Here is a 22,642-nt window from a genome sequence, read left to right on the forward strand (position 1 = left end):
CCAGGCCTGTTTCAAAGTCCATAATGACATTAGTGTGAAGTTTTCTCAAAAAAGCTAAAATGGAATTACCACTTGACTGTGGTATAGTACTACCTGGCATATACATAAAGTATTTTACATCCTACTGCACACCCATGCTCCTTGAAACCTTTTTCACAGAGCAGAGAAAAAGAGTAGCCTGGATGTCCATCAACACTTGAGTGAAAATGTAGCACATCTATGCTGTGGAATTTTATTTAGCTATAAAAATGGAATTTGTGGGAAAACATATGGAACTCAAAAACATTATTTTCTGCAAGGTAAATCAGACCCAGAGAAACGAGTATCAAATATTCCACACAATATGAATATCTTACCTTCTAATTGTTAAATGTGTATATCCAGGTGGGAGTAAACATGGATAAAGACCAGGACCAAAAAAGGAGTCCATATGACTGTGGAAACTGGAGGCTTTAAGAGAAGCAGGAATGGGGAGACAATGAAGCAAAGCAGGATGGGAAAATAGTGGAAATTAAAGGGTAGATGTAGGAGAGCTTATACCTAATCCTTTATAATTTGATTTAAGAAATAAAAATTTAAGAAAAGAACCTATCAAGGTCCTCAAATACGCCATATAAAAATCACTGTCATATGAAAATCAAGTATGTCAATGTTTAGTTTTTTATTAAGACAGAACCACTAACCTTTTATTTTATCATATTATGTGTGATGAACATAATGTTTACCAACCAGCTGTTTCAGCTTAGAAAGGATATTTATGATCAACTAACAAGCTCTAAAAGAGTATTTAGTGTTAATGTTGGTATATCATTATTTATCCTTCAGTTCAGTGGGAAAAATTGGTTTCATGATAAATAAACTCTCCTTATCCAGTCATTAGTCTATTGTAGCTACTATGACATGTCATGCCACAGGCAACACAATATCACTAATGAAATGAATTAATTTATCTCTTTCAAGGGGACATTGGAGAATTGGAAATGTACATTTATAGTAACACCCCAAATAGAAAACAAATCTAAGTCAACATTTGAGTTATGTATTATAAATTCATTAAGATGATTTTATTCATTGAATATCTGTTGCATTCTTCCAATGTTCTAGGTAATTTCCTGTGTGAATAGAGTAAATTTCTATGGGGGGTGAAGGAAAGGTCAGACAATTATTTAAATGGTTGAGGTGACCCTCGATTCTGATATGTGATGTGCTGTGAAGAAAAAAGGGAGTGAACAACACTATTAAAAGCCAATATTAATTTGATGAAGTTTTACTAGATGAGTATATTTTTAAAAGTGGACAGAAAGCACATAAATTTAAAGACTTATTTTTATGATAAAATCCATGATGATAAACTTAGCCACCTTTGAAATTGCTTACAATCACAATTTTTCACTCATAGAATTGTGTTTCCTATAATCCACCCCAATAGCCATTAGTTTTGACAATAGTAGAATTATCAGAACCAGGATTTTTATTATTCCATTTCTATCTTAAATTTATAATTTCTCTCAGCCTGACTACCTGTGATCCAGGATTTCTTTTCTCACATTCCAAATCTATAGGCAGACTTAGAAACCTGTCTCCTCCCAGGTGCCTAAGCATTGTTTTCACATAAACACAGAGCCTTTAAATGTCAGAAGATGAGGCTTTTGCAGTTTGGGAAGGGCTTCTGTGAAGCTTCTGTGATCACTGTGGTACCACGTCAATAGCTCAAGGAGTTTTGGGCATCAAGAATGTGACCTCCTGAAGGCAGGTCCCCTCAAATGTAGCCCTGAATAGCTGTGCATTCTGTGGGCTTTTTAACCTCTCCTAGCCATAGGATGCTTTGTTTTCCTCTAACCACTTAAGTGGGCGTAATTATCTTACTGTTGTTGCAAATATTGGCAACACAGGCAAGTGCCATGACACACAACTATGTATGACGAATCACGCACTTGACCTTCCAGTGTAGCTCAGTGAAAGTACTTGTTTCATAGGTACAAAGTTCAGGTTTTAATTCTCAGCTTGCAATGCAGCTAGAAGAAATTCTAAAGGAATATTAGTTTTAAATAGATTTAGAAATCTTTGCTGAATGCATAGATCTAATTACATTCTTCCCATTTTTGAGATATAATTTATAAGCTGTTTATAATTCAGTTGCATATGTGGTCTAGCATGAAAATGCACTGATGACTTATGTTTTCTGAATTTAGATTATTCCAGAAAGACAGACTAGCTTAGGATCCACTGCCCATGTGAATTGCCCATTTTATTTCCACAGGGAAAAAACTGACTATCAACACTATGTCAGGAAATAGATGGGAATTTTGCATATCTTAGATTTTAAAAGCATTTTCTGGATATTGAGTCTCCAAAGCTACCTTACAAAGCCCAATTCATGAATATCAAAATTATATTTTCTTTCTGTATCTTTCCTTTGGAATCACAAAATAATTATCCAATGGGGTTGCACTAAAGTTGCTATTATGTTCATTTAGAAAGGACAGTTTCAAAGAGTCAATACCTTTTTTTTTTTTTTTGTGGTTAGTACTCATACCCTTAATGTTTATTGTGGTTAATACCCATACTTTTAATATTTATTGGACAATTAACACCACTTATGACAAGAACATTACATTGTTGTTGTCATAATCAGATCCTGTTTATAATTTTTATATTGAAAATTAATTATGATTTTTTGAAATTCAATTAAAAACTATTGGGTGCATTGTTATGGGAAAATATCTTCTTCCTGGGTACAAAAACTATGCATATAATTCTAAGTAGACACATGAACCAAATAAAGAAATGCTGTTTCACATTTTTATAGTTTTTATTTCAATGGATGTGATAACAGAAATGTGAAAACAAGCATAACAGAACTTGAGTGACATTTTAATGTCTATAAATATAAGCAACAGTCCTGGTGGATGAAGTTGGAGAAAGAGGGGGAAAGTGTATATTTAAACTATGAATTAGGAAAGAGATGGACACCATAAAATAAACAGCTTAGATAATAAGGCTCTTATTCACACAAGCTTTCCAAGCTGTATTTATTTAAATGTTTATATTGGCAGCATTAAGAACAGGAAGTCCATGCTGAGTATATATACTACGCACTTTGAGAAAACCTGTCTTAACACATTGCATCCCTAGTGTTTGACAGAAACAGCTTTCACTTAGACTAGTAATAGTTTCCAAGTTTTCAATTGTAGTAGTTCATTTTTAAAGTGAGGATAAATTATGGTCCAAACTGTGTGGGTTTTTTTAAGGGGGGTCTCAACAGTTCATTTGTTGTTTTTATTGTACTATTTTAAAATTTTTTAACAAAAAGCAATTTGAGGCAGAGCAAGTTCTTCATTAAAGAATGAAGAATTAATTTATTGTGTCCCAGCTCCAACAATTTTTAGGGTTTCTGGTAGATAGTTTCCAGCTGAGTTCCATCCAAGAGCTCCCATGCCTGTAAAGAGAAAACAAGTCAGACATATTCCATGATGCTGGGAACCCTCAAAGTGTTATCTGATCAAAAGCAAGGCAGAGCCCAAGACCATCTGTTCCTTTAGAAAAGCACATTAGAGACTGTCTTCTTAACATAAGTCAAAGGTGTATAAATGAAAGCTATATAAGAAATATTTGTTTTTTCCGATTGTTTCAACACTAGACTAGCTAACACACAGGGACTGAAATAGGACTTGAGCATTAAGATGAGAATTTCTCTGAAATGCTGAAATGGCTGCATCCCTGACGACTTCACACAGTGATAACTTTCCCCTCAAGAATGAATGTGAAGACTGTATTTGTTACATATACATATGGAGCTGATGTGGTTCAGGGGCATTTAACTTTATTTAACTTTGCAGTCATGTCATATGACACATTCTTTTTGTCCTCATGTTCTGAATTATGTTTGAATAGTAATGTAAAGAAATATGTAAATCTGATGTTATTTCAAAGCAATATAGCTAATGAGATAAAGAACTGGTTGTCTTGTACGGAGAAAAAAGACTGACAATTCCTTAGCCAAGTAAAGAAAAAGTAAACAAGAAGACTCAGACTAATAAATTAGAGATGATCAGGGAGACATCACAACAGATACCAAAATTGTTCAGAAAACCATGAGGGAATACTTTTTTTTTTTTAAGTTTTTACTGACTTTATTTTGTTTTGATTGTTATTATTACCTTCATATGACTTTTAACTACTGATATTAATATTACCATAGATAATGATTTAGGATGCTTAAACACAATCTTTACTCTCCTCTCAATAAAGCTGTTACCTGTTACCCTGCATTTTAGATAATGTATTTATCTTGGATATAAACCTTTTATTATTATTATTATTATTATTATTATTATTATTATATTTGTGTTTTAATTTTACACATCAGCCATGGGTTCCCCTGTCCTCCCCCCTCTCACCCCCACCCCCACCTTCCCCCCAGCCCCTCCCCTCCATTCCCACCTCCTCCAGGGCCAAGACTCCCCTGGGGATTCATTTAAACCTGGTGGATTCAGTACAGGCAGGTCCAGCCTAAAATATATGTTCCACTAAGTCTCAAAAACCTGAAAGAAATAGATACATTTGTGGATACTTCCAAACCACCAAAGTTAAACCAAGATGAGAAAAAGAAACAGACATAAAACAAGCAAAAAGTTTGAAGCAGTAATTTTAAAAAGTCCTGTTAAAAGAAGCTCAGGTCCAGATGAATTCACATCAGAATTCTAACATACTCAATTTTCTACATAGATCCCAAAAGTATGCACTGGGGGAAAGGAATTTCTTTCAAGGCACAGTGGTGGGAATTCTGGGTAACTACATATAGAAAAATGAAACTAGAAACGTACAGTAAAACCAAATTCTACTGGCCAAAAAAAAAAAAGGAACAATAAAATGACTCCTAATGATATTCTACTCATAGATTGGTACCTTATTCAACCATCATCAGAGAGGCTTCCTCCTGCAGCAGATGTGAACAAGTACAGAGACCTACCACCAGACAATGTGCAGAGAGATATATCTTGAAACACTCATCCCTAAAAGGGATGTTTCCATCAAATTCTCCATTCAGGACTCAGGGCACTCTACAGGAAAGAATGCAGAAAGATTTTAGAAGTCAGAAGGGATAGAGGACACCAAGAAAAAGAGGCCCTCTGAATCAGCTGAGCAAGGCTCATACAAACTCACAGAGACTGAAGCAGCAAGTACAGGACCTAAACAAAGCTGTACCAGGTCCTCTGTATATACCACAGCTTTCAGCTTAGTACCTTTATGGAACTCCTAAGTGTGTGAATGAGTGTGTCTCTGATTCTTGTGCTTGCCCCGAGGCTCTTTTCCTCCTGTTTAGTTGTCTTGCTCTGGATGTGATGGTTTTTGTTTTATCTTATTATGTTCTATTTTGTTATGTTAGGTTGTTGTCTCCTAGAATCCTGTTCTTTTCTAATGAGAGAGAGAAAAGTAGTGGATCCAGATGGGATGAACTGGGAGGAGTAGAGGGAGGGGAAGCTGTAATCAGAACATATTGTGTGAGAAAAAATATTTTCAATAAATGAAAAAAAATAAAAAGAAAGAAAGCATTTTCAAAGAGTTGGAGAGATTTCTCAGTGGATAAGAGCACTTGCTGTTCTTCCTGAGGGCCTGATTTGGTTTCCAGTATTCAGATTGGACAACAAACAATCACATGTTACTTTTGCTCCAGGGAATCTGGTGCATTTTTCCAGCTTCTAATGGTACCCACACATGAAATATACTCAAACAAACACACAAAACAAATGAAAGGAAATATTTTTAAAAGTTTTTGAAGTATCCAGCATAATTAATCAGCAAAGAAATAAAAATTAAAATCACTTGAGATTATCACCACAGTTGAGTTGGCCACTGTCAGGACAACAAATGGGACACACATTGGCAAGGATGTAAGAAAAGGAAACTCTTATTCACCTTTGATGAGAGTGTAAACTGCTACAGACACTATAAATATCATCATGGAATTTTCTGAAATTGAAAAAACTATAGAATTATCATACAACCTGCTACAGCAGTCCTGGGCATATATGCCTAAAGACTCTATATCCTATTAAAGAGACACTTGATTATCCATGTTCATTGCTGCTGATTATTATATTCACAATAACTAGGTAATATAATCAGTCCAAATGTCTACCAGTAGATGAATGGATAATGTAAATATGGTACATTTACACAACAGCATCTTATTCAACTGTAAAGAAAAAAGAAATTATGAAACTTACAGGTATATAGATGAAAAAAGTTATACTGAACAGGTAACCCAAATAAATGCTGCATGTTCTCTCTCATATGTGGATCTTAATTTCAAACTTCTAGTTTAACTTAGAGTATCTGCAGAAACCAGAAGATCAGAAAACCATATTTTAAGCAATACTATGCACTAGCAATATCATTTAATTCTCCATTCTCTTTTAAGCATATAATTTCCATTTAAAATATGATTAGTACCTTCAAACAAAAGTCACAAAACAAACCTTTCTTTAGGTCCTTGCTAATTTTCAGGATATAATCCCAGCACTCAGGAAGCTGAGCAGTAAGAACACTGTGGGTCTGAAGCCAGTCTGAACTATAGACACAGTGAGTTCCAACTCAGCCTGGACTTCAGAGAGACTGTCTCAAAAACAAGACAATAAAGTGGTTAGCAGTATAAAATGATTCTGTGGTACACAATAACTCATTTCTTCCGATAGATTTTTCAGGATCTCAGAGCAGGAGGTGTTGTGGCACACACCATCTGGTGCACAAGGACGCAGCTGGAAAAGTCTTCAGGGCTTGAGGATCATGAAAAAGCCTGTGTGTGTAAAAGGAGGGTAAGGTTGCTTACTCAGTAAGTGCTTCCAAATACAGACTATAAACTTTCCAAAAGTGCTTCATTTATTCCAGGGGAGCAGTTCACACTTCGTTGTTGGCCCACATTGAAAATAAATGCATCGTAATGAGATCAAAATAATATTGGGGAAAATGCCAGAAGAGCCACACATAAACGACAAACAAATGTGTGCACAGAATTATCCCAAGCCATAGAGCAAGCTTTGCTAATTACTAACACCCTGTAGAAAACTACTTAGTGTAAAATCTGGAATCTGTCTGAGTTAATTTTGACTGATGATTAGAATCATCTTGAATGTATTCTCCTTTGTTTTCATTACAATTCTCTGTCTTATGTCAGTGAGTTCCTTTGGTTTATTTGATTAATAAGTAGTTTCTAGTTGTTACTTCTTCATTCTCAAGGCAGCTACTCTAGGCTCTACCCAAGAAACTACTTGAAAATACACTTTCCTGTTTTCACATAAACAAGTGACAAGTTTTAAGTGTCCCTTGTTTTCATTCATTCAGCTAACATGTATACCAATAGGAGTGCTTTTCAGTTTCTCATGGCATAGTAAGGAACAAGATAAACAGAACCTCTGCTCTTATGGTGCTTAGAATCCTGACAGAGGGACATGGGAAATCAAAACATACACTCCTAAACAAAATGATCTCACATGATAATTAAAACTAAGAAAACAAGACAATTGGGCAATAAATATTGTGTGGCTGGACTGGTATTTCGAATATGATGGTCAAGAACAGCCTGCAAAATATACATAGTCCAATGTAGGAAAAAAAGGAGAAAGTTATGTGAAGACGGTGAGAAATATTTAAATAAGATAGAATCCAGAGCCATCTCCATAACCCCCATAAATCCCAGAAAGTTAGAAATATTTAGGAGTAGCTAGAATGTACAGACATGAGTCCTTGTAAAAAGCTCAGAGGAAGAAATAGGCAGGTTGTGAAAAATTTTGGGGATCAGATAAAAAAAATTGAATTTTCTTCAATTTAAAAGGACATTAGCAAAAACCTTTCAGCAAAGATATATATGCCATATTTTATTTGTGTTTATAAAACTGTCCCATGCAGCCAGGCAGTGGTGGCTCATTCCTTCAGTCCCAGCACTTGGGAGGCAGAAGCAGGTTTACAGAGCAAGTTTCAAGATAGCCAGGGCTTCACAGAAAAACAAAACAACAAAAACAAAAAGCACTATTCCAGGCATTATGTAGAGGATGTAGTTTAGTCAGATAAAAGTGGGGAAAGAGAACATGGCTTAATTCAGGGAAGAGAAGATGGGAGGAAGGTTAACTTAGTAGATAAAAAGCTGGATAAATTAGAAAACACATCACAGGCAGACCCTGCTTGTCTCACTGCTGAACTACATGAAGAAATTAAGCATAGCTCCATGATTTTGAACAAATGTACCATGAACCTGCTTGTCTGGTTTTCAAGGTGAGTGTCTCTCCAAGATTTCCTCTTCACCACAACACCTGGATTACAATGAAGCAATTTTTTTCTTTCTTTATTTTTTTAGTTGAAACCTGGACCTGTCCTTAGTGCATGAGCTGGCTTTTTGGAATCTTGGGCTTATACAGGGATACTTTACTCAGCCTGGAGGGAGGGGACTGGACCTGCCTGTACTGAATCCACCAGGTTTAAATGAGTACCCAGGGGAGTCTTGGCCCTGGAGGAGATGGGAATGGAGGGGAGGTGCTGGGGGGGGAAGGTGGGGATGGGAGCGGGAGGGGGGAGGACAGGGTAATCCATGGCTGATGTGTAAAATTAAAACACAAATATAATAAATTAAAAACGGAAAAAAAAGAAAGTAGATCCTTTTCTCAAACAATATATGATTATATTTTCCCTCACCTCTACTCCTCCCAGTTCCTCTCCACTCCCCTCCAGATCTACTCCCTTTCACCTCTCATTAATAAAGAACAGGCTTCTAAGAGATAACAACCAAACATGACAAAATAAAATATAATAAGATGAAGCAAACACATTCATGTCGAATCTGGATACGGCAACCCAATAGAAGGAAAAGAGTTCCATGTGCAAGGTGCGTGACTCTTCTCCCACTAGAGAGTCCTACCTCTAGGACCTAGGCCCCGGGGCACAAGTTGTGCCCCCCACCCCTATCCATTGCTGCCCCAGTTGCAGGCCAGCAAGGAAGACTCCTGCAGGCAGGTCTCGCCACCAGCACGCCCATCAGAGCCTGCAATCTACAAGACCCACTCCCTAGCCCAAACCCATCCATCCCTATGCAACCTCAGCTGCTCCCCGAGACACAGAATCTACCAGCTCTGGGTGGACCAAGAGCTGTGATTGAACCAAGAGTGGCGTCCTGAGACACAGTATCCACCAGCTCCAATTAGACAAAGAGCTCCGATTGTACTAAGAGTGGCCCCCTGAGACACAGACACAGCAAACACAGACTGGACCAAGAGAAGCTTCCTCAAACACATACATCACTTGCACCTGTTGGAGGAAGAGATGTGTAGATACAAGTGCAAAAATATATATGACAACATAAAGAACCATATGGCACCACCAGAATCTAATGGTTTTACAACAGCAAGACACTAAGAAACCATGGATGCCAGCTCAGACTACTATACCCAGGAAAACTTTCAATCACCATAGAGAGAGTGCACAAGATATTCCAAGACAAAAATCATATTTAAACAATATCTATACACAAATCCAGGCCTACAGAAAGCACTAGAAGGAAAACTCCAACCTAAGGAAGTTAGACATACCCATGAGAACACAGGCAATAGATAACTCCACAGCAGCATATCCCAAAGAAGGGAAATACACATACACTACTACAAAAGATAGCAAAAATTAACAATCACTGGTCATTAATATCAATAGACTCAATTCGCCTATAAAAAGACACAGACTAACAGAATGGATATGAAAACAGGATCCAACCTTCTGCTGTATACAAAAAAACAAACAAACAACAACAAAAAAAACTCAACTTCAAAGACATACACTACCTCAGAGTAAGAGTTTGGGAAAACACTTTCCAGCAAAAAGGCAACCTAATGTCTAACAAAATAGATTTTAAACTAAAATCTATCAAAAGACATCGGGAAGGACATTACATATTCATCACAGTAAAATTCCACCAAGATGAAGCCTCAATGCTGAACAATTATGCCTCAAATACTAGGGCACCCACACATGTAGAACAATACTAAAGCTAAAATTGAAATCTAACCCCACACACTAATAGTGGGAGACTTCAACACCCCAGTCTCACCAATGGACAGGTCTGCTAGACAGAAACTTAAGAGAAATAAGAGGTCTAACAGATGTTATTACTCAAATGACTTAATAGATATTTACAGAACATTCCACCCTAACACCCTAATACCTTCTTCTCAGCATCCCATAGAACCTTCTCTAAAATCGACCACATACTTGATCACAAAGCAAATCTCAACAGATACAAAAATAGAATAACTGCTTGTATCTTATTGGTCCACAGTGGCTTAAAGTTAGAATTCAAAACACAAATTACAGAAAGCCTACAAATTCATAGAAATTGAACAATGCTCAAATGAATCACCAATGGGTCAAGTAATAAAGAAAGAAAGAAATTACATGCTTCCTAGAATTCAATGAAAATGAATGCACAACATACCCAAACTTACAGGTCACTATGAAAGCAGTGTTAAGAGGAAAATTCATAGCACTAAATACCCTCATAAAGAAGTTGGAGAAACCTCACATTAGCGACTTAATAATACACCTGAAAGCTCTAGAACAAAAAGAAGCAAACTCAGCCAGGAATAATAGACACCAGGAAATAATCAAATTGAGTGCTGAAATCTATAAAATAGAAACAAAGAGAACAATTCAAAGAATCCATGAAACAAAGAGTTGGTTCTTTGAGAAGATCAACAAGATAGACAAGCCCTTATCCAAACTAACCAAAAGACACAGAGAGAGAGCATCCAAATTAACAAAATCAGAAATGAAAAGGGAGATATAACAAAGGACAATCAGGAAATTGAGAGAATCATCAGGTCATACTTCAAAAACCTGTACTCCACAATATTGGAAAATCTAAAGAAATGGACAATTTTCTAGATAGTTTCCACACACCAAAATTAAATCAAGACCAGATAAACAATTTAAATAAACTTGTAACCTTTAAGGAAATAGTCATTAAAAGTCTCCCAATGGAAAAAAGCCCAAGACCAGATGGTTTCAGTGCAGAATTCTACCAGAATTTCAAAGAAGAGTTAACACCAATAAACCCCAAATTATTCCATACAATAGCAACAGAAGGAACATTGCCAAACTCTTTATATGAGGCTACAGTTACCCTGATAAGCAAACCACACAAAGATGCAACAAAGAAAGAGAATTACATACCAATGTCCCTCATGAACATTGATGCAAACCGAATCAAAGAACACATTAAAAAAAAAAGTCATCCATCATGATCAAGTAGGCCTCATCCCAGAGATGCAGGGATGGTTCAATATATGAAACACATAAATAAACTGAAAGAAAAACCCCACATGATCATCTCATTAGATGCTGAAAAAGCCTTCAACAAAATCCAACACCCCTTCATGATAAAGGTCCTGGAGACCAGGAATAGAAGGAACATACCTAAACATAATAAAGGCAATTTAAAGCAAGTTGACAGCTAACATCAAATTAAATGGAGAGAAACTCAAAGTGGTTCCACTTAAATCAAGAAAAAGGAAAGGCTGTTCACTCTCTCCATATCTATTCAATATTGTACTTGAAGTTCTAGCTAGAGCAATAAGACAACATAAGGAGATCAAGGGGATACAAATTGGAAAGAAGAAGTCAAACTTTTTGCTATTAGCAGATGATATGATGGTCTACATAAGTGACCCCCAAATTACTATCAGGGAACTCCTACAGCTGATAAACACCTTCAGTAATATGGCAGGATACAAGATTAACTTAAAAAAAAATCAGTCCCCTATATACAAATGATAAAAGGGCTGAAAAAGAAATCAGAGAAACACCACCCTTTACAATAGCCACAAATAATATAAAATACCTTGTGGTAACACTAACTAAGCAAGTGAAAGACCTGTATGACAAGAACTTTAAGAAGATATCATAAAATGGAAAAATCTCCCATGCTCATGGATTGATAGGATTAACATAGTAAAAATGGCAATCTTACCAAAGCAATCTACAGATTCAATGCAATTCCCATCAAAATCTCAACACAACTCTTTACAGACCTGTAAAGAACAATATTCAACTTCATACAGAAAATAAAAAAATTCAGGATAGCTAAAACAATCATTTACAATAAAGCAACTTCAGAAGGCATCACCAATCCTGACCTCAAGCTCTACTATAGAGCTACAGTAATAAAAACAGCTTGGTATTGGCATAAAAACCAATATGTGGACCAATGGAATTGAATTAGAGACCCTGACATTAATCTACACATCCATGAACACCTGATTTTTGACAAAGAAGCCAAAACTGTGAAATGGAAAAAAGAAAGTATCTTCAACAAATGGTGCTGGCATGACTGGATGTCATGTACCATGACATGTAGAAGATTGCAAATAGATCCATATCTATCATCATGCACAAAACTCAAGTCCAAGTGGATCAAAGACCTCAAAATAAATCCAATTACACTTAACCTGGTAGAAGAGGAAGTAGGAAGTAGCATTGAATGCATTGGCACAGGATACCACTTTTTAAATATACCACCAGTAGCATAGACACTGAGAGAAACAATTAATAAATGGGACCTCCTGAAGCTGAGAAGTTTCTGTAAGGCAAAGGATATGGTCATTAAGACAAAACTACAGACTACAGAATGGGAAAAGATCTTCATCAACCCCACATCTGACAGAGGGTTGATCTACAAAATACATAAAGAACTTGGGAAACTAGACATCAAAATACCAAACAATCCAATTAAAAAATGGGCTGCAGTGCTAAAGAGAATTCTCAACCGAAGAATCTCAAATGGCCAAAAGACATTTAAGGAATTGTTCAATATCCTTTATCATCAGGAAAATGCAAATAAAATCAACTGAAGATACCTACCATCTTATACCTGTCAGAATGGCTAAGATTGAAAACAATGATGACAGCTTATGTTGGAGCAGATGTGAAACAGGGAGAACACTCCTCCACTGTTGGTGGGAGTGCAAACTTATACAGCCATTTTGGAAATCAGTATGTCAGTTTCTCAGAAAATTGGGAATCAATCCACCTCAAGACCCAGCTATACCAGTCTTGGGCATATATCCAAGGAATGCTCAATTATACCACAAGGATACCAGCTCAACTATGTTCGTATCAGCATTATTCATAAAAGCTAGAACCTGGAAACAACCTAGATGTCCCTCAACTGAAAAAAAAATGGATAAAGAAAATGTGGTAAATATACACAATGGGGTATTATTCAGCTGTAAAAAAAAACAATGACATCATGAAATTTGCAGGCAAATGGATGGAACTAGAAAGTATCATGCAGAGTGAGGTAACCCAGACTCAGAAAGACAAACATGGTATGTCCTCACTCATAAGCAGATACTAGATGTAAAGCAAAGGATAATCAGACTACAACCCACAGTTCCAGAGAAGCTAGGAAACAATGAGGACCCTAAGAGGGACACATGGATTGCCCTGAGAAAGGGAAATAGATTAGTTCTCCATCAGTAAAATAGGGTTGAGGAGGCAATAGAGCATAGGGGATGGTGGATGAGAACATAAGGAAATGGGATGGTAGAGGTGGAATAGGGATGGTGTGGGAGAGCAATGAAAGAGGTACCTTGATAGAGGGAGACATTATGGATATAAGGAGAAACCTTGTGGTAGGGAAATTCCCAGGAATCCACAAGGATAACCCCAGCTTAGATTACTAACAATAGTGGAGAATGTGCCTTAACTGGCCTACTCCAGTAATCAGATTGGTGAATACTCTGTCATCACAGAGCCTTCATCCAGTAACTGACAGAAGCAGATGCAGAGATCCATAGCCAAGTACCAGACTGAGCTCCAGTGTCCAGTTGAAAAGAGGTTTCTATGAGCAATGGCCATCAAGATCATGATGAGGAAACCTATAGAGACAACTGAACCAAGCTAGTGGGAACTCATGAACTTTAGACCAATAGCCATGGAGCCTACATGGGACTGGACTAGGCCCTCTGCATAAGTGAGACAGTTGTGTAGCTTGGTCTGCTAAGGAGCCCCCTGGAAGTAGGATCAAGATCCATTCTTGGTGCATGAGCTGGCTTTTTGGAGCCCATTACCTATGGTGGGACACTTTGCAGAGCCTTGATGCAGGGGGAGGGGCTTGGACCTGCCTCAACTGAATGTACCAGGCTTTGCTGACTCCCTATGGGAGGCCTTACCTTTTCAGAGGAGGGAATGGGGGTTGATTTGAGGCAGAAGGCTCAGGAGGCAGAAGGGAAGAGAGGGTGATCTGCAGTTGGTATGTAAAATGAATTAAAAAAATTCTTAATAAAGAAAAAAAGAAAAAGGTATCCCTAGTTCAGGCAAGTGAGTCAGAAACCCACTCTTTCTCTTAGTTAGGAGTCCCATGAAAATACTATGCTAAGAGCTATAATATATACCCCAGGTATATATTACCTGGTATAGACCCACATCAGCCCTGTGCTTTCTGCCTTAGTCTCTGTGAGTGCATATATGCCTTGCTTAGTGGATTCAGAGGTCCCTGTTCTCCTGGTATCCTCCATCTCTCCAACTCTTAAAAATCTTTCCACATCCTCTTCCTATAACAGGATCTTAAAAGGTCTTATTAATGAAAACAAACCTGAGGCCAGTTATTGGGGTGAATGCTGGAAAGTCAGAGAAACAGAACAAGCCACTGTTTCCTCACCTCACCAGTTCCTCAGCTGGTCTTGTTTCCTCAGACTGCAAGCTTCTGTGTCCTCATCCCAATGGCTCTCAGCTGAACTGCTGCTCCAAAGCCTAAAAGCTTAACCAGCCAAATGCTTAACCAACTCTTGTCTTCACGCTTTATATATCTTTCTCTTTCTGCTGTCACTTTCTGGGATTAAAGGCTCACTTTCTGTGATTAAAGGCGTGTGTCTCCATGCTGGCTGTATCCTTGAACACACAGAGATCCACCTAGCTCTGCCTCCAAAGTGCTGGGATTGAAGGTGTGCACCACCACCGCCCAACTTCTGCTATGACTTGCTCTGACCCATTTTCTAGCCACCATGTCTGGCTCTGTTCTAGTGGCTGTCTGTTCTCTGACCCCAGATAAATTTATTAGGGTGCACAATATTGTGGGGAACACAATACCACCACATCTTCCACATGGGTTCCTTTTCTTGGAATGGGCCCTGAGTCTATCATTCTAGCTATCCACAAGAGTCACTACTATTTCTTTCTCTCTCCTCAGGTTTCCAGAGTTTGCTTTTCTGCAGGTTCTAGTCACAATCATTTAAGCCTCATTCATGTCTTGAGTCTTCCTATTGAAATGCCACCATTTATTGCTTGTTGCTTTATATCAGTGAGCACTGTGTCATTGGATGTATAATTAGTGCTCTTTTCTTTTGAACTATAGAAACATGCATATTGTCTAGTCACAAATAGGAAATAAAACTTCATTTTTTAATAATAAATGTAGCTAAATATATAATTCTATCCTATAATTTCCCCTTTGATATATTTTTCTTTGTCCTGAATTTTGTCCTTTAGGCTTCCTTTCAGTTATTACTTCTTAAAGGTGTCTTTTCTGACCATTCAGGCTGATAGACCCTATTTTGTTGAAATAACTGACTCATGGTTCTTTAGTTCTATCCAGACAGAAATCAAATATAGGCAAGGAACAACTTCTTAATGTCATGGCCTTGAGTTCCAGGGGCTCACAGCTAGAATTCTAGTCCTGAAGCTTTTAACTCTAAATCCCGAAACTAGAGTGCATAGCTTCAAGCTTATCATAAAAGTCAAGGCAGAGGTTTCTTGCCTAGGGTTTAAAGCCTGCCCATTGGCTAGAGCCTCAGCTCTTAAATTCTGTATAAAAGCACTCTCAGCTTTTTAACCTTTGGTGGCTCTCTCAAACTCATCCAGTGACCCCAGACTTGCTCCCCTTGTAGTAGTACTCTGAAGTCTTTCTTTGACTTTTTACAAACTCTTATTTCAGCTTCTCTACTTTTTCTCCCCTTCTTGTTTTTTTCTGCTAGCTTTCACAGGATTCTGCCTTTAGCTGCTCTCAGAGACTCCTCAGCTTCTTAGTATTACATGTAAGTTTTTTTTTCTGTTATTTGGGTCTTTATCTTATCTTTATCAAGTCTCAGCTACTGTAAAAATATATCTCACATTCAGAAAAGGAAAAGCTTATTGACTGCTGGTGAAGATTGCAAACTGGTGCAGCCAGCATGGAAATCACGTGGAGTTGCCTCAAAAAGTTAGAAATAGTTTTACCACATGAACCAGCTACATCACTCTTGGCGACAAACCCAAGTGCTCTACATTTTTATACAGAGATACATACTCATCCGTGTTTACTGCTACTCTGTCCACAATACACAGGAAACAGAAACAACCTAAATGTCTGTTGATGAATGCATAATGCAAATTGGAACATTGACAAAATGGGATTTAATTAAGTTGTAAAGAAAAACCAAATTATGAAATTTTCAGGTAAATGGATGGTTCTGGAATCAATCATCCCAAGGGAGGTAAATCAAACTCTAAAAGACCAATATTTCATGTTTCTTTTATAGGTGGGTGTTAGCTTTTATGCTTTAAATATGTGTTTTATTTACACTACCCACAGCTAGTGAGGGAACAGGAGGAAGGAGGGGATCCTCCTATGAAGGGAACACAAAATACAGCATTATAAAAGGATACATGAGAAACTAGAATAGAGGGATTAAATGAAGAGGGAAATTGCGAGGCAGGCCAGAGGAGGGAAAATGAGAGGGATAATCAATTGGATGGCCCTTTGAAAAGCCATATGAAAATCTACTACTGTAGAAGCTTCCTAAACCATATATACCAGGAATTTAAATAGAGTCACTGTATAACTGGGGAGAAAAACCCTAATTAGGCATCATATTCCACCAGATAAAACCAACAGTACCAGAAATTGCTTATATCTTTACTAGTCATTGGCCAAAGTGATTGCATAGTCCCACCAAACACTATATATAGGTTATTGTTAATGCTATTGAATACCCTCCATAACTTGATGGTATCCTGTTGCTTAAGATACCATGTATTTATAGCATGGAACACAGAAAAAATATCAAGCTGGTATTCAACTAGAGACTAAATCCCTACTAAATAACACTCATAGTGCTAGAAGGTGCTGTATTTGCTACCAGAGGAAAAACATAATCATCTATCTCACCCAGCTACAAGCCCTGCAAGCTATTATATGACCTGTCTATCATATATATCCACCAGTGTAATAGTGGAATTAATATTTGAGGAATAACCAATTAGGATTGGAGTTAAGTCTACTTCATGAGATGGAAACCATACTGATATCATTACTGAAGTCAAGAATTTGAAACTAGATAGATTCCTAAACTCTTTATCACGTAGATCATGGGCCACAGAGAACACACAAAGAGCATACTATTCTGCTAAATTAACACATCAATAAAATGACTCCTAATACTCTAATGAGCATATTCCTATACTCATTAACCATTGCATCACTCAACTCTAAACAGAGAAAATTCATCTTGAAGTAGATGTTAATTAACACAGGGACCTACAACTGGATAATGTGCAGAGAGGGAGAGACTTTAGAGTGCTCCGTCTTGAATGGGATGCCTTCGTCAGAACCGTCCCCAAAGGCTCTGCAATTATCCAGAAGAAGGACCAGAAAGGATAAGAAGAAGCAGAGGTGGTGGGCAATTAAGGCAACAGCACTTTCCAGACACAACAGGGCAAATACAAACATGAACTCACTGAGATTGTGGCATCACACACAAGGCCTGCACAAACTCAAGTGAGACAAAATCCCAGCATAAAGGAATGGAAGTGAATACCAAGAAGGTATTCATGAAGGGTAGCTGCTAGGAGAGCAGTTATCAGTTTTATTTAATTGAGTGACATTAGCATATGAGCCACACTCCAGGGCAGGCCCCATGCTGAAGAATAGTTGGCCAATACAAATCAGATTCCATGTTACATAGTGTCTTTTTTTTTCTTTCTGCATGAGATAGGAAAAAAATGAAATAGGTTGTTGGGGTAATCTGGGAGGTATTGAAGGAAAGGGAAGAATATGAAAAGATATATTGCATAAAAATATACTGCATCAAACAATAAATTAAAAACTGAAAATGTGAAATGAAAATGAGCCTGAAATCTAGAAAACTCTATTATTTAAAACCCTAAATCAATAGTTTTATATAAAGAAAAGCCTTTTTCTTATCTTAGCTTTTTTTAAATTAAGTATTTTCATCTGATACTTCCTAATTCCCTCTTTTCAGTGAGTGTAAGCATACTTTCACACTATTACCTTCAAAGATGTCATCTTGATATGCAAGCCATTGAGCTCTATTCTGCTCACCAGTGAAGCTGGATTTGATGGACTGTGCAAATGAAGTCTATATTCTTGAACAACCCTAAGAAAAAAATTCAGAGCATGTGAAAACCTCTCTTTGGGGAAATTAATTAGTTTGTGGAAATTGCTTTATTGCGTCATTTGAAGTTGGTTTGCATTCAAGTCATTGTCTTTAAAACAGAAAAAAAAATATGATTATCTGGAGAAAAAGTCTGAACAAGAGATCCCTAAGCTCCAAATCATGTAAATTGCAATATTCAAGACAGTTTATAACTTCTTTTCCCTCTGTGGGAGTACCCTATGTGGTTTATTGCTTGCTATCAAAGGCAGAGTTCTAAAAAAATACAATATGGTGTCTCTCTACTTCTCAAAAAACTATCTTAAGCTGTTGGGCTGCAAAAATAATACAAAAAATAAATGCTAGAATCAAAACAAAATATATTTAATATTTTAGAGGTGTTGGTAGACACAATAATTCTGTCAAATTGGTGTTTCTTTTCTGCTTCAGGCAGATTTAGAAATGCTTCACCTAAAATATGATGGCTTTCAATACCTGCATAATAATAACATCCTCATCCATCAACAGTCTTGTTTACATTTCTAACAGGTACTTGGTTACATTCAAGAAGCAAAGACATTATCTTGCACACGACAAAATGGTATCCCATGTTTCTGAATTTTCCTTGAAGACATTGGGTTGCCATCTCTAGCACAGTTTATAAACAGCCTTGGAGAACATCAAAGGCTATTTCATTATAACCTGCTGAGCTCTGATTACACACCTCAAAAGTAAATTGTTACCCCAGTGAAAACTCTTCTGAAAGTTAAATGAAATACAACTAAAAATACTCAAATGGTTTCTTTAAGACTCAGACATTGCGTATGAGGATGCATTTCTAAAAAAAAAAAAAAAAAATTCTAATTTTTGGCAGATTCATGCTATGAGCATCCCATTATTTTTGGCAGCATTTATCTCCTCTCAGCTGCTCTGCATGTGTATATCAAACCACATATGCTCTGCCCTTTGATATAAGAAGCACTGAAAATATAAACAACACAACCCTTTTATTAAGTTTAAAACACACTGCATTACTAAATTCAGTGTGGATAAATTGTTTTTCTATAAGATAGCTAGATTATATCATTTACAAAAACCACTTAGCATGGCATATAAGTGTGAAGCTTGCACACCACACACACACACACACACACACACACACACACACACGAATGCACACAGGAGGGCAGGGAGGGAGTATGATGATATAGACATATTGTTAGTACTTTGGAGGCCCACAAATTTGAGAACATGCTAGACTATATAGCCAGAACATAGCATGGGAACAATAGCAAAACAGTTATAAATACATGACACTGAAGTTCAAATAATTTGCCAAGAAGCATGTGTTAATTAGGACCTCTTAAACAGAACTCCAAAACGCCTGTGTTGGTCAGTGCCCAACATCTTACTTCTGTGGAAACACACCTGTAAGAATAAGACACTTTCCTCTGGGAATCCACAAAACCCTGTTACATATTGTTTTTAATGATGTACAATATATATAATAGTTATTTGGGGAAAAGTCCAAAAACATAAAAAGTGTCAAGAGAAAACAGCCCTGCCATCATATTATTCCAACCACACACCAGAAGTTTAGTTTGTGTAAATATTCTGCTCAGTTCAGCCTTCAGTCTCAGTCTTTGTGTGCCTAGAGTCATATTTCATCATATCACTTCCTGTTCTATCAAGCACAATCTAATCCTGTGTCCCTTGCTTGTGACATAATAGCATTGTTTATGCGCTTGCATTATGACAACTATGAAAATCTATGGCTAGGTTTTCAGGGTTTTTTGTTTGTTTTTGTTTTTTCTTATGAGGAAGCTGCTTTTAAGTCATTCATACTACTGTAAGTGAGCCCTCACACATATTACTGGTAATGACCTTAATAAAGGCTCACTATGCTAGGCTTGGATGGAACTGTACATTTGACCTGTCACTGATACCCTATTGGGGTGAATAAATGTTCCTTCACATCTTCCTAGCAAAAGGCACACAGCAATCATGCCCTGCTCCCTGTCTCAGGCCAAAATTAGAATATGTGGGGGGGGGGGAGAAAAACTTTGATTTGGTGTGAAATTCACGTTATTTTTAATTTTACCCTGGACAGGGCAATTGCATACTACTACTTATGAGAACTTATTGCTACCAAATTAAGTACAGAATGTAGATAAGAAAACAAATTGAGAAAGTACTTCCTTCAGATCTCATTCCACAAACAGAGCAAAGCAAACGTGGAGATGGAGGCAGAACGGTGGAGACACAGCCTGTGTGACCAGCACCCTGTTGGCGTTTCCTCTTCATGGTGTCAGTTATATTTCTGGAGATGGCAGTGCAGTTACACAGAAGGGGACACTCATCCCCATCCCTTGAAACTGTAATCTATCTTCTTACCATTCTCTAGAACACGTTTGCCAATTTTTACGCTTCTATAATGAAGACTTTAAGGAGGAAAGAAAAGGTCTTGAATACAGAGAATCATATTTAGGGAAACAATAATCACTACCTGGAGAGAGTTGTACTGGTGTTTACACTACCTAACAGGAGAGCAGAATCACACAAAAATAACCAAATTCAACTGCATTGCTTGGGGGTTGTTTCAAATAGCTGCATACTTTTATTTTTTCTGGGAAGCAAGGAATCTAAAACATAGAAAGCTCCCTTTGTGCAATCTTGCATCATTTCATTGATATTTATTTTAACTCCTTTATGAACCCATTGCCTTTCCATGCCCCAAGATCCAGTCCCAGTGACACATAAAAGCAGCCATGTATTCTTACCTTGCTTATTTGGGTTGGTGAGGAAAGTCTAACCCTGAAAGAAACCGTTAAAAATGGGTAAGTCAGTTGATGGCGGCTCACCCAAGTTTTCTTACTGTCCCTATAAATGAAAAAACAATCATTCACTCCGTGAAGAAAAAGGTGTTCTTGACATTTTATAGTATGTAAAAGCTGATAAGAAACCAGAAATTTGGACTGCACATGTCTCAATTATAAACTGGCTTGCATATGTTCATTTCACTGTCTTATGGCCAGGCACATTGCTTTATGTTTTCTTATGACAATCACTGGCGCTTCCTTTATCACAAAGAGAGTTTCTGAATGATTGCTATCCTGCCAGCATTTTGATGGATATACATACTTGCAACGGATCTGACATTAAACAGACCATGGAGAAAAAAATAAAAAGAATATTTTCTTTCAAAATTGTTCCCTATTGTAGTACAAAAGTTTGAATGCTTTTTGACACGATGATTCTCCAATCAATTTGATGTCATCCTTCATCTTCAAGGACCTAGCTATTGATGATGTAATTCTAGGACAATTAAGTGACTTAACAATTTAGTTGTGGATTGTTGTTGACTGTGTAAGAAAAAAACTCATATTTCCTGGTTTTGTTTTTAAGACCGTATTAAGTTAGAGATCATAATATTCTGATCTTACATAAAGTACCATGTCTTAAAATTTGACTTCAATTCAATGAGGGCTATCAGTGAACAACTGGGGCTAACATAGCCAAAAAGAGAGAATACACACTGCTGAGTTCCCCTTTTGCATGGGAATCCCTTTTGCTATGCATAGATTTCCAGTTGGAGTATTTAAAGATGTCTAATCTCACCCTTCAACAAACATTTTCTCCTTGCAAGGGAATCTTTATATGCTCCATAAAGCACCTGACATCCCAAGTTTTGGAAAGTGTTTGATGATGAAACAATAGGAGCTCATGGGACAGAGGAGAGAAGAAAGTCGCTTTGGGTGCTTATAGCATCACATCCTGCTGCCTCCTTTGCCCTGTGCTTTAGAAGATCACACTTAGCTTTCCTTAGAAACACTTAGAACAAATCTGGTTTTGAAAATAAAACCAAGTATGATGGCTAAATGCCAGCACTCAGGAGGCTGAGGTAGGAGGATCAGAAGTTCATCCTCAGCTGCATAAAGATTTCAAGGCTGCCCGGCATTGGTGGCACACGCCTTTAATCCCAGCACTTGGGAGGCAGAGGCAGGCAGATCTCTGTGAGTTCAAGGCCAACCTGGGCTACAGAGTGAGTTCCAGGAAAGGCACAAAGCTACACAGAGAAACCCTGACTCGAACCCCCCCCCCAAAAAAAAAAGATTTCAAGGCTAACTTGGGCTGTACAAGATCCTGTCCCAAACAAAATAAAAATAAAACACATTTATCTTATAATTAACTACATGTGTGCTAAACCTCAGGGAATATGATGAGGTTTGTAAAGA

The sequence above is a fragment of the Onychomys torridus genome, chromosome 7 (genome assembly GCF_903995425.1).
Source record: "Onychomys torridus chromosome 7, mOncTor1.1, whole genome shotgun sequence".
In the NCBI taxonomy this organism is placed as follows: Eukaryota; Metazoa; Chordata; class Mammalia; order Rodentia; family Cricetidae; genus Onychomys; species Onychomys torridus.